Here is a 13,845-nt window from a genome sequence, read left to right as displayed (position 1 = left end):
ACAGCCTGTGACCCAGGATTGCCCAGTGAGGCACTGGGAGAGACTGCTGGGAACTCTGGAAAAATGTTTGCTCCCACTGAGAAATGTAAGAAAGATGGCATCATGTGTGGACATAAGGTCGGGAAATAATACAGCCAAGGCTCAAGCCAGGGACTATGAGCAGGCAATGCTGGTGTCTCACAGGCCATGTTCAGGGTCTGGCTTCATGTAAGGTGGTCAGACATGTAGTATGAGGAAAAGGAGGCATCTCAGTGCCCTATCCTGAAATGAGGAACCCATGGGCTGAGGGGTGGGGTCACTGGCAGAGAGAATTAGGCCCCTGCTGGGAGTCTAGGCTGGGAAGTTGGTGGTGGTGTTATGTGGCTGTAAGTTAACTGACTCAGCCAGCCTCACTTTATCTAGGGAACAGTGAGTTCCCATTGGAAGCACAGCAGTAGAAGGGGATGCTAGATGATTCCGGATGTTGGGGTACATTGGCCATTCTTGGGTGGTTCTTAGTAAAGGCCTACGGGAAAGACAAGCACATGCCAGACATCAGCTTCCTTTGAGCTTCTGCACTTGGAACACTGGGCAGGCTGTGATCGAATTCAGCTTTGGGGTGGTGATGCCCTGCTTGAGAATTGACTTGGATTACCTCTGGTCTTTAAGCGAGGTGAGGGAGATGGACAGAGTGCAGAGGAAGACCCAAATCCCTTATCCAGATTAAGTCCATGACCCATGCTTAATAAGCAGTGGAACTAACTGAAAGAAAATTCATAAACGCCCACTGATTTTTCAGAGACTGGATTACCAGGATCGGCCAGGAGGAGCCATGATATTAGACCCCATACAGCAGTCCTCATTCTGTGAACTTATGTTGTTCAAGCCCCATCTGCCAAACATTCTTTTTTTGATTCCAATGTTTTAGGGGGCTGGGAAAGCTGTAACACATCATCACAGACTGGGTGGTGTGGCTTAAACAGCAGGCATTTGTTTCACACAGCATTGTGACTGGGAAGCCCAAGGTCAGGACGCCACTAATGTGGTTCCGGGACGGGGTGGTGGGGGTGAGAGTGTAGCTTGATTTTTCCTGCCTTGCCCACAGTCAGGACAAATCTCTGTCACCCGCCAGTCCCACAGCCGCTCAGACCCAACCAAGTAAACACAGAGACTTATTTTGCTTACAAACTGCATGGCCGTGGCAGGCTTCCTGCTAACTGTCCTTATCTTGCTAACTGTGCTTTTATCTTAAATTGATCCATTTCCATACATCTATACCTTGCCATGTGGCTGGTGGCTTACTGGCGTCTTCACATGCTGCTGGTCATGGCGGCGGCTGCAGCGTCTCTGGTCATGGCGGCGGCTGCAGCGTCTCCTTCTGCCTTTCTGTCCTTTTATTTCTCCTCTCTGTTAGTCCCGCCTATCCTTCCTGCCTAGCCACAGCCGATCAGGTTTTATTTATTAACCAATCAGAGCAACTTGACATACAGACCATCCCCCAGCTTAGCCAAGTGCAGACCATCTCAAACACCTGCACTCAGGCCCGTGGTCCTAATCATCCTCTATACGGACCTGCTGGGTAACGCCACAAAGAACCCAAGAAGGGCTCCCACAGGACATACAGAACATCCCACAGCATGAGAGGGCTGGCTTCCGCATCTGAGGAAGGTTATCCTTGTGCCATGTAGCAGGGAGTAGAGAGTGAGGGGAAGTTCTCATGCCTCTTAGAAGGGTGCTAATCTGTGATGGGTAGCCATTCCAGCTTGGATCTGGAAGTTCCAACCCCCATTGAGACTCTGGCAACTGTCACGCCTATGAGGCAGGGCGAGGGGAGGTGTCTGGAGACCCAAGAGCTGGATGGGCCAGCGCTCTCTCTGAGCTCTCTCTCTGTGCCGGGACGCTGAACAGTGAAGGTGGACTGTGCAGAGCTCCGGAGAACACCGCTGGACTGCGTTACACCTTCCCCAGACCCTGCGACCTACCTATTACTTAATTTGTGAGTTATGCCATTAAATAAATATCCTTTTAACTACGTGGAGTGGCCAAAATAATTTCTCCAATACTAATCCCATTCACAAAGACCGAGCCCTCACCAAAGATTCTGCCTCCTAATGTCACATCAGCACAGCAGAAATTAGGACTGCAACACAGAGACAGGGACAGCAATTCACTCCACATCACCAAGGAATTATTTCCTCAGAACCCAGGGAAAATGCAAATATTTCCTAAGATGTAACAAGAGAAAATATTAGGGACTTTCTGTGCACCAGGCATCTACATACATGGTCACTGTCCTAGTTTCCTGTGATAAAAATACCATGATTAAAAGCGAGGTGTATTTGGTTTACACTTTCATGTCACAGTTCATCAAGGGAACTCAGGACAGGAACTTAAGCAGGAAGCTGGAGGCAGGTACTGAAGTAGAGGCCATGGAGGATTGATAGTAGCTTGCTCTCCCTGGCTTTCTTATACAACCAGGACCACTTGCTTGAGGATGATAGGCATGCTCACATTAATCATTAATCTAGAAAACACCCCACAGATTTACCTACAAACCAATCTGATGGAGGCAATTCTCCAGCTGAGAGTCCTTCTTTCCAAATGCCCCCTGTTTGTGTCAAAATGACAAAAACTAACCAGCAAAGTCACATTTTATACTCACAATAGCCCTAAAAATTGATGCCAGGGTTCCTGTTGTGTAGGGGGTGAGTTTAGACAGCGTAAGAATCTGCTGGGTTATCTTTAGAACCTAGCTGCTGCTTTCTCCAGCTGCTGCGGCCTCCTGTGTGCTATGTGAGATGCCTGCCTGTGCTGTCTGTGTGAGGTGCCTGCCTGTGTGCTTTGCTGTGTGCGAGAGTGGCCTCCTGTATGTGAGGCCAGCCAAGGATACATAGAGAGACCCTATTCCCTGTCTAAACAACAACAACAAATAAACAAGAAGTAAATCAATTGCAGCACTTGGCAACACAAAATAATGTTTCCTATCTACTAAAACTCTAGTGAAGTGTTGTAGTACGAATCTTAAAAGTCCTTATTAATAAAATAAAACCTGAGGCCAGTTATTGGGGTGAATACTGGAAGATCAGAGAAGCAGAACAAGCCACAGCTACCTCACCTTGCCAGTTCCTCAGCTGATTCTGTTTCCTCAGACTGGAAGCCTCTGAGTCCTTATCCAAATGAATCTCAGCTGAACTCTTGCTACTCAAAGCCTGAATGCTTAACCAGCCAAAAACTTATAGTTTCTGGTCTTCACGCCTTATATATCTTTCTGCTTTCTGCCCTCACTTCCTGGGATTAAAGGCTCACTTTCTGAGATTAAAGGTGTGTGTCACCATGCCTGGCTGTTTCCAATGTGGCCTTGAACTCACAGAGATCCAGAGGGATTTTTGCTTCTGGAATGCTAGAATTAAAGGTGTGAGTGCCACCATTTTCTAGCCTCTGTATCTAGTGGCTGTTCTGTTCTCTGACCCCAGATAAGTTTATTAGGGTGCACAATATTTTGGGGAACACAATACCACCACATTTCCCCCCTTTTTTTGTCTAAAATTAAAAAAAAAAGCTTATAACTAATACAAGAAAAACTATCCAATAACTATATACAATATATAGTCAAGAATTACATTAACAATGTCTAGTCCATTAACATTTGACAGATCAGACAAAAAACTGCATTATACATATTAACAATGTCCAGTCCAGTAACATTGGATAAATTCAGACAAAAAAATTTCATTACTTATCCTACTTAATACAAGTAATTCCTTTTTAAAAGTAGATTTAATAATTGACCTTTTTATCTTATCATATCCATAAAGCGTCTCACCTCAGAACAAGCCCACAGGTGGAAGGAACACTTGTCAGGGAGGCTGTCAGGAGGGATGGCTGGGCAGGTGGGAGGGATCTCCTCCGTTCTGACCACCACACATCACTTCATATAGGTTTCTGACTCTGCTGGCTGTCCCTGGGTGAGGGCCATTCTAACTGTTTCCAGCCAGCACCCCGAAGACTATGGGGAATGTAGTGTTGGTCCTGACTTCCATCCTGAGGCTCAGGTAAGGTTCACCTCCAAGACACCCTCCTGATGGACATGGGCCCCTCTGGGTCTTGGTGGATTTTGCACCCCTCGGTGCTTGTACAAGAAAGAAATCGTTGAAGGGAATTGGAAACCCTGGTTCAGACAAGGAATCCTCTCTAAGGAGCAATGCACTGAGGTTTCTTTTCAGAGCCCCAGAGTTACCCTGTGACATCTGTCCCTTGTAATCTGTTTCTCCCAGCAGCCCCAGAAGATGCTTTCTTAGACTGGTCAAGGATGAAGGGATTGGGAACTTTCCAGGCCATCCCTTCACTCTACAGATGAAGTATCTGTGGCTCAGAGAGGGCAAGTGACATGTCTGAGGCTTCACAGCAGAGGAGTAAAGAAGCGGAGTCAGGACAGAGTAAGCTGGATGAGGACACACCCCTCCCTCTCTTGGCTGTTAGCCTCCTGTGCCCACCGACCCCAAACATCTCCATTCTGACATCTCCCTCACTGACTTATTAAAATGTTTTCTTAGATTCATTTGCATCATTAGTAATTATTAATTCTATAACTTTACCACGTATGTTAAATTTGATAGTACTTTGCATTTACTGTTAGCTTTTCTAGAACTTTTCGAAGGGTCCATAGCGGGACTTAAAAGTGTAACTGTTTAAGATTTGTTTTATTTTAGGAGAGTTCAAGGGGCAGGGGTGCTTCGATCTCCCTGGGAAGGGGAAATAGAAGAGATTTCGCGAGTGGACTGTGGGCAGGTGGGGATAGGAACATGAATGATCAGGCTGGGGGTGGAGAGGGAAGTACTGAAGGAGACTACTACAAAGGGGGGGGCATTCCCTCACACTGGGTCACCTTGCCCAGCCTTAATACGTGGGGAAGTACTAGGTCTTACTGCAACTTGAGTCTTGTTTTGTTGATATTCACGGGAGGCCTGCCCTTTCCCGAACAGAAACAGAGGAGTAGGGACAGAGAGGGGGTGAAGGATATATAAATTTGTTACTTTTTGCTCTTGCAGAAGGCTTGATGGCCACTCACAACCCTCTCTAACTTCAGTTCCAGAGGATCTGATTCCCTGTTCTGGCCTCTCTGAGCACTGCACACACGGTGTACAGACATACATGCAGTCAAAACTACCCATATGCATAATTGAAAATAGATTAATCATATTTTGAAAAGAAAGGTTTATTTTTTAATTATGTGTATGAGTATAGGTATGTGCTTGTGAGTGCAGGTGCCCCTGAAGGCCAGCTGAGGGTATTGATATCCTGGATATGAGTATAGGTATGTGCTTGTAAGTGCAGGTGCCCCTGAAGGCCGGATGAGGGTGTTGGATCCTCTGGAGCTAGGCAGTTGTGAACCACCCAACATGGATGCTGGGAACTAAACTCTGCAAGAGTGGTATGTGATCTTAACTGCTGAGCCATGTCTCCAGCCCACATTTTAATATTTTGAGATTTGCTATATAAAGCCAAAATTTATCCAAATTTTACTTAGTTTTAGACCCTGGCTTTTTAGGACTTGACACAACCTTCTATAGTATTGAAGGCAACTTCCTCATAGACTTTAAAAGAATAATTTACTTAGTATGTTTATAATGCAATTTTTAAATGCACTAAATTTGCTTTTGGATGTAGTTTTCATGAAGATCGTGTATGAGATGATATTTTTCAGAGCTGGAGAGATGGCTCAGTAGTTACAGAGCAGTTGCAAAGGACCTATTTGTGTCCCAGTACCGACACGGAAGCTCACAACCTTCTGTAACTCCAGTTTCAGAGGATCAGACGCCCTCTTCTGGCTGCTGAGGGCACTGTACACATGTGGTGTACAGACATACATGCGGGCAAAACATCCATGCACATGCATTTAAAACGTCCTTTAAAAAATATTACTCTTCACTGAGTAGATTCCTGGAAGCATCATCTTATTGGTCCTCAAATTCTCCCCATATATGTTGTCTTTCTCAAATGAATGACCCCTGCACTAAAGGGCAAGTGTTTAGCCTAAGTGGTGGCAACCATAACCCCCTCTGTAGTACCAATTTTGACAAGAATACACAAAAGGCATCATAAGCAATGGACTGGGCAACGGACTAAGAAGTGAGTGCATCCCACTGAGGGTGATGGGTAAAGAGGAGTGAGGCCGGAGTGACATGCTGATTCCGGCAAGAGCAGCAAGGATGCCATTCCCGTAAAGAGAAGAGAAAGCTGCTTCCGGCCAGCATCTGCCAAAGTTGGTCCAGGAAAGAGGACGGGGATACTGATCATTTCTCAGAAAATGTTTCTGTTCAGGCACAGATTCAGTTGGCCTGGGAAACAAAACCATGCAAGGGAGCAGGAATGGAATGGGGTCTTTCTGGCTGCTCTCCCCTTCTCTCTCTCTCTCCCCTTCTCTCTCTCTGCTTCTCTCTCTCTCTCTCTCTCTCTCTCTCTCTCTCTCTCTCTCTCTCTCTCTCTCTCTCTCTCTCTCTCCATCTCCCTCTCTCTCCTCCCACTGCTTTGTTAGCAGTGAACACCAGGTTCAGATTCTAAGAACTGCTGTGACTCAGGAAGGCCCTGAATTATGAGGAAAGAGAGGCCATAGCCAGAGGCCTTGAGTGCCGCATAGTGAAGCATGACTGATTATAAACTTTCGTTTTTTTGTTAGTGAAAAGAGACAAATATGGCTCATATGGACAGGAAGAAACCAGAAACCACATGGACAAAACTCTGGGAGCATTTAAACATCACTAGAAGTTGTTTTTTTGGAGCACATTGGCTGAGGGCTCTCTACCAGAGAGAACCAGTGAGTCACTGCAGTGAGGCCTGATAAAGAAAGTCACTTGATTAACGGTGTGTCACCACGATCGCTAGCTCTGATTTTGATTGCTCAATAAGCTATCTTGCCTTGGGTGTGTAAGTTCTCTTGTGTGTATTTGACCACTTCTGAGGGGCTCTGTCATCTTGGTCATTCTAAGGAGTTCAGTCAAGCTTAAAAATCATGTAATGATCCATTCTACTTTTAATGAAAAACTCAAGCACTTGATTAAGTTAGTAAAGACATACTTGCCAAAACCTTTGTCTCTGAGATGTAAGTTAAGGTAGGAAATATAGAGTGCTTCCATTTTTATTTTTGGGGGATCTATAAAATAATGACAAGTATAATTCTTTCTTCTCTTCCATGTGCAGAGGGTTGAACAAAAAATCAAGATGGCTTGAGAGGAAATAGAAGGGAAAATAGTGGAATGCCAGGAGCATTCCAGCCCTCTCTTGAGCCCAAAGGGAAAGTCGAAACTCATGATGTAATTACGGGAAAATTGAGGGCTGTTCCAATGCATCCTTGAAGTTCACATGTGGGGACCAGATGGACCTCCTGCAAGCCTGGAAATCAGCATTGGCCCCTCACAGTTAGAAGTCATGTCAAGTGGGCCTTCCCCCCACACACACATAGGACCTCAATTTTCTTGCATACAGAATGAGGCAATTGGCAAAGATTATCTGCTCTCTACCCAGGCTGTAGATTATGTTCCCTGGGCAGTTGCAAAGCCTAACAGAACTCAAGACCAGCATTTAGAAAACATCCCTGCTATAGTTTGCACCTTGAATGTCTCTAAAGATCCACGTGTTAGTGGCTTGATCTCCAGAGAATGGTAGAACTTTTAAGAGGTAAGACCTTGTGAGTCCCACTAGTGACATGCCCTTGAAGGGGATTGTGGGACTCCAGGCTCTTCTTCTTCCCTTTAGGAGCTCAACAGTGAGATGACTTTGTTCCACCATACAATCAATACCCATCAGGCTACACTGCCTCACCACAGGTCCCAGAGCACTGGGATGACCAATTATTGACTGAAACCTCTAAATCCGTGAGCCAAATAAACCTTTTCTATGTATAAATTGGTTGTCCCAAATATTTGTTACAGGGATGGAAAACTGACTAAGACACCCCCACAGGTGATTCTAACACACAGTTGGGGCTGATACAGTAGCCTCAAAAGACTTCTACAGTCTCATGTACCAGTAACATGCTATCCCCGTGACTTGACAGGATGGATGAATGGCATGGCAAGCATGGCATCCTTTCTCTCCAGTCTGGAAGAGACTGCTGAAGGCTACTTAAGGGAATGTCCTTGTTTTGTAATTGATGATTGTCAGTTGCATGTGTTACTCAGTTTCATTGGTATTGTAGCAAAATACCTGAGAGAACTAACTTCAGGCAAGGAGGGTTTATTATGACTCGTGTTTTCAGAGACTTCAGTCCATAGTCCTTGGCTCCACTGGTCCTGGGCTCATGGTGAGGTAGACCATCATGGTGGAGGGAAATAATGAAGGACAAGAGGCAGAAAGAGTGAACAGAGGGGACCAGGGGGAGATTCAGCCCCCAACGACATGCCCCCAGTGACCTACTTTCTTCCATTAGTCCCCACAGCCTGAATTTCCCAAAGTAGTGCCACCAGTTAGGGATTGAACTTTCCAACATAAGAGCTCATAGGAGAGGAGGGTATAATATCAATCAAGGATGTTCTTTTTATGTTATTTATCTTTTGCCAGTTCAATAGGTATAAATGATCCTTGTGACCCTTCTGACCACATATTTCTGACTTTAAAATACTTGTCCATACCTCCTTTTGGTTTATCTCTGGTCCTCTTGGTCTGAATTGCTTGGTCTAGACTCCTGTTTTTTTCTTTTTCTTTTCTTTCTTTCTTTTTTTTTTTTTTTTGGTTTTGTATTTTAGGGAGGCAGAGACCTTGGATTTACACTTATCTGCCCATACTCTTTTGGAAAAACAACATATCAGCCCTGATTTGTATCTGTGGTGTCTATCTTTGTAATTTATCATTGTATTCATAATTAAACTCTGAATGTGTTTTTTTTTACTATGGTTGTGGACTATACCATGTGAACATGGGTGTATACATGCTGGCAGTTCCTTCTTATGCTGGTCCTGGGAAGTATTTTCTCTTACACTGCCCCTCCCCCCGCCCCTGACACACACACAGGATGCTCTTACTGCAGGCATGACTCTTCCCTGGGCTCTATACTTCCTAGCTCCATTCCTCCCCCAATCAGGCCTTTCTCAATTGTTGGAAGACTAGCCTGCCTTATCTCAGCATCTGAATTCAAGACACCCAATGAAGGTATCTTTTGTTCAAGACCATGTGTGGGGTGTCTTTCTAAAAGTGTGAGTGGGGGGTCTTGATTTCAACTTGGGCCCAGTTTCCATGTGTGTTGTTTCTTGTGTGGAGGTATACACGTGAACATTCATCTTGTGACTCTGGAACTATTTTGGGGAGAAAAGCATAATCCAATTAAGACATGTTTGGTAATTTGGTTAATAAGGTAAACAAGAAACTTCTAGGAACAACTTTGTAGACCATCCAATTGTCCATCCACCCAAAACATTTACCAAATTATTACACTTTATGTAGGATGCTGTGCCAATCACTTTCTGATATTGCTCTTTGGGCAACAAAGAAAGTCTACCGAGCAGAACCAGTCATGTCTCAGGGCTAGCCTAGCTTTCTTGATCTTTGGTGAGTTCCCTGTTTTTCAGTGAGGAGGACACAGGTTCACCTTTGACCCACACAAGCATTTCTGCCTGTACAACATCAGAACAGCAACAGCTAATGCTCAGACTTGCTCAGTGTGTGCCTTAGTTAGGGTTACTATTGCTGTGATGAAACACTATGAGGAAAAGCATGGGGGTGGGGCGGGGAGAAAGGGTTTATTTGGTTTACACCTCCGCATCATAGTCCATCACTGAAGGAAGTCAGGGTAGGAACTCAAACAGGGTAGGAACCTGAAGGCAGGAACTGATGCAGAGGTCATGGAGGCATGTTGCTTACTGGCTTGCTCTACCTGCTTTCTCACTGAATCCAGGACCACCAACCAAGGGGTGGCACCATCTACAATGGACTGGGCCCTCCCCCATCAATCACTAACTAGGAAATGCCCTACAATTTTGCATAAAGTTCAATCTTACGGAGGAATTTTCTCAGCTGAGTCTCCCTCCTTCCTGATGACTCTATCTTGTGTCAAGTTAACATAAAACTAGCCAGCTCAGTGTGCATCTGTGTTGTGCTGCTCATGGCTGCCTCTGTGTCTTCCCAACCATGCCAGCAAACAGCCTTGGTTACTGTTGTTGCTTGTAACCCCACCTCCAAATCCATATATTAACTTGATATCCCATGTGATGGACATCTGAAGATTGGGTTTGGGGAAGGAGATTAGAGATTAGGAGATTAGGCATTACAAGGGATGAAGGCTTTTATAAAAGGAAGAGAAGACTCAAACTCTCTCTGAAGACACAACCAAGAAGAAATCTCTTGCTAAGAACTCACCATGGTGGCATCTCCATCCATCTCTCCAGCCTTCAGATCTCTGAAAAACAGAGTTCCATTCTGCAAGCCATCAGTCCATGACATTAGACTTGAGATGGCCAAGATGGATATTCTCCTTAGAGGTGAGAAAAACTAGTGCTCAGAGATGTTAATTATAACTTGTCAAAGCCAGACTTCTGTCTCCCTCCTGCACTATACACTCAACACAGCTGAACTGTTTTGAGTCCTCTCATCAGCACTATTCCATTTACATGTTGCTGATGACTGATGCTCTGTGTCATGGCTTGTTTCCATCCTTGTATTGTAAGCCCCTTGAGCATTGCCCCTTTGCTTTCTGTCACCCTCCTTTATACCCAGGTAAAGACACAGTGCCTGCTTTATGACTGACAACACATGAACAAATATTCTAGCTCCTGACTCCAGAGAAAGTATCAAAACACCAGACATTCCCTTGACTTTCATTAATTTGACCTCATGTAATGTGTATTATGTTGGTAAACTGCCATGTGCTGCTTGAGCTCACTGAGAAGCTATCTCTGGAAATGGGGCTGCCCCTCCCACTTCATACCCCTTATGTTTATGTCGTGTCCTCCAAGTCCCCTTATCCAGGCAAGGGTCTCTAACTCAGTGACAGAGAGGGAAGAAAATAATGAAACAGCTCAAGGGCAAAGACACATGCCTTTGAGAATGCAAACCATCTCCATCAGATGGGACTGTTGCTGTGGGATGGTCTGTATGTCAAAATGCTCTGATCGGTCAATAAATAAAACACTGATTGGCCAGTGGCCAGATAGGAAGTATAGGCGGGACTAACAGAGAGGAGAATTAAGGGAACAGGAAGGGAAAGGGAGTCACTGCCAGCTGCCGCCATGACAAACAGCATGTAAAGATGCTGGTAAGCCACGAGTCACGTGGCAAGGCATAGATTTATAGAAATAGATTAATTTAAGCTACAAGAACAGTTAACAAGAAGTCTGCCACAGCCATACAGTTTGTAAGCAATATAAGTCTCTGTGTTTACTTGGTTGGGTCTGAGCGGCTATGGGACTGGTGGGTGACAGAAATTTGTCCTGACAGTGGGCAAGGCAGGAAAATTCTAGTTACAGACTGTTTTTCACCCTGTGGTATAACAGGGCTACAGTGAGAATGATAAGCCACAAGTTCAGCTGAAAAGAGAAGGTTCAATCAGGAATTTCAGCTAGCTGCCTCAACTTCCCTGGTTGGTATATGATGATTTTTAGGCGTGCCCAATTTGCTGATCTCATCTTCCTACTACTGTTTGTTCTTTTCTTTGGTAAGGCTCGCCCGAGGGGACATTGTTTCACTGGGGCATCTGGGTTGGGAACTCCAGCTGGCTGCCTTACAGCGGCTTCCCCAGCTGATTTCTGCTGGATGTTCAAAGGGTTTTATATTTTGCATGCTCTCTCCCATCTCCATCCTTGAGCACAGTCCAGTGTTACTTGACACTAAAATATGGCAAAAATAAACACTCTCAAAAGATTCTAAGTATTATCATCTTTACCAATTTTTTTCTTTTAATTAATAAAGTCCATTTTTTTTGTATATGGGTGCTTTACCTCCATGTATGTCTGTGTACCACATGTAAGCAGTGCCCCTGAGGCCAGAAGAGAGTTGGATCCCCTGGAACTGGAGTTACAGACAGTTGTGAGTCACCATGTTGGTGCTGGGAATCGATCCTAGGTCCTCTGGAAGAGCAGTCCATGCTCTTACCTGCTGAGCCATCTCTCCAGCTCTATTCACCACTTATTTTTATGTGCCCCCAAAATGTATCTTTCCACCTTATAAAATTACAGGAGCAATAAAATGCAGACCCATTTCCTGAACTCTGTGGTTTCTGTCAGAAATAAGCTTTTGTAAGTTTGTTTATACACATAAAGACTAAGATCCAAGAAAGTGACCAAATTGCCCAGCGTTCCACAGCCAGTACCTGTTAAGGGGTCAAGACTATAATTTGGGCCTCCTAACAAAGCTGTAGCCTTTTAAACCCACATAATTAAGACATAAATATCTCTGCAGAGCATGGTCTTTACTCTGTTTTGGGGGTCTGCATTATTTTAGTGTCTCCCCAGGCCTGATGGTACAGATAGTAATTCACCCCAAGTTTCTACCCCCACCAACAAAAGAGCAAGAAAAAACATTTTTCACAGTGTGAATTTTTTTCAGTGTTAGGGATGAACACAGGACACCCCCAACCCGACCTTTTGAGCAAGGCAAGTGCTCTACCATTGAGCTACATCCCTAGCTCCCTAATTGGATGCCTAATTGAGTCTTTTCTGCTGTGGATACGAGCACTCCTATGTGAGTGGTCCTGTTTGTACACGTTCTGACAGTGTAGGGAAGCAGACATTATGAGGGAGAATAAGGAGTCCAACTACCTAATCCCAACTTCTGCTGTTTGTAAGATGTGGATGAGGGAGAAAGCCTCTCTGCAAGGGGATGGATGCATATTAGGTTCCAAACTTACCCTCAGCTTGAAACAGTCTTTATGGCTTATTTTTTTTATATGAGTTAGGAGTGAAAAATTATTCTGTAATGTAGGATACACATCGTGCCACTGGAGTTATTGATGACCGGTTTGTACTTATTTGAATTCAATAAAGGGCTGTGATTCCAAGAAGACTGACTTGAATTGACTGTTGCTTATGGGCCAGGATCTGTTCAAAGCCATTTGGTTTTCATTCACAGGACAGCTCTATGAGGAAGCTCCTTAATGATCACATCCAGCTTACAGATAGGGAAACTGAGTTTCCGAAGTGACTCGCCCAACAGCATATATCTAAGAAGGGACAGAGCCAGGGCTTGGACCCCAGTGTTCTGTTCTCTGTGTTTGGTCCCTGCTGGGGCTGTGTGTGCCTATTCTCTGCCTCCTCCCTCATCATGGGGAGACAACAAAGGAGCCGGCTTGAACTGAATGGGAAAAGGCGCCGGCTTTGAGGGAACTCCTTTGCTTAGAAACTTCCAGAACAGATGCTCTGTTCAAGGCAACTCTGAGCAACAGCCTAAAGACATCTCAGACTGCAGTGATGTTTGGGGTGGGTTCAGCCTGAGGGGAACATTTCAGCCCGCCAGCATCTGTCGGTTTTTTCCCAGCCCTAAGGATTCAGTGTTCCCCCTGATTCCTAGAACTGTTTGTTGGCCAAAAGAGAAATGCTTACCATAAACCACAGCAGAAGACCAAAGGTGACAGGAACCGGGCGTTATCTCGTGGCCCAGCCATCGACAGGCACCTATCCATGGGGTTCCCACAGCTGCGCAGGGCTCCGCTGTCAGCTTCCGGTCGTCTTACTCACAGCTACTGTAAGCAGGGGGCGGGGCATGTGGGGAAGGGATCTGTCTGTCTCGGGAGTGTCGCTGTGGCAGAAAGCCAAAGGGGTCTTAGGACCGCTGAGCCTTGCTGCCTGGACAAGAAAACTTGGCACTCCACAGAGGCGGCTCAGAACCCGGAGCTGACTTAGCGGTAATCATTCATGCACCTCCTTCACCACTTGCTTCAACAGA

General features: G+C 45.2%; 1 long non-coding RNA gene across 1 annotated transcript in view; it reads right to left on the bottom strand.

Moving 5' to 3' along the window:
* The window catches only part of LOC121828132 (uncharacterized), a 29,368-nt gene extending 15,745 nt beyond the window's left edge, over positions 1 to 13,623 (bottom strand). Inside the window, exon 1 of the long non-coding RNA XR_006070620.2 lies at positions 13,503 to 13,623. This is a non-coding gene — a long non-coding RNA (uncharacterized LOC121828132). The remainder of the gene's footprint in view (positions 1 to 13,502) is intronic.
* Between the last annotated feature and the right edge of the window lie 222 nt (positions 13,624 to 13,845).

Source organism: Peromyscus maniculatus, chromosome 3 (assembly GCF_049852395.1).
Source record: "Peromyscus maniculatus bairdii isolate BWxNUB_F1_BW_parent chromosome 3, HU_Pman_BW_mat_3.1, whole genome shotgun sequence".
Classification (NCBI taxonomy): Eukaryota; Metazoa; Chordata; class Mammalia; order Rodentia; family Cricetidae; genus Peromyscus; species Peromyscus maniculatus.
The sequence above is the reverse complement of the archived record's forward strand: the minus strand, read 5'-3'. Positions and strand labels throughout refer to the sequence as shown.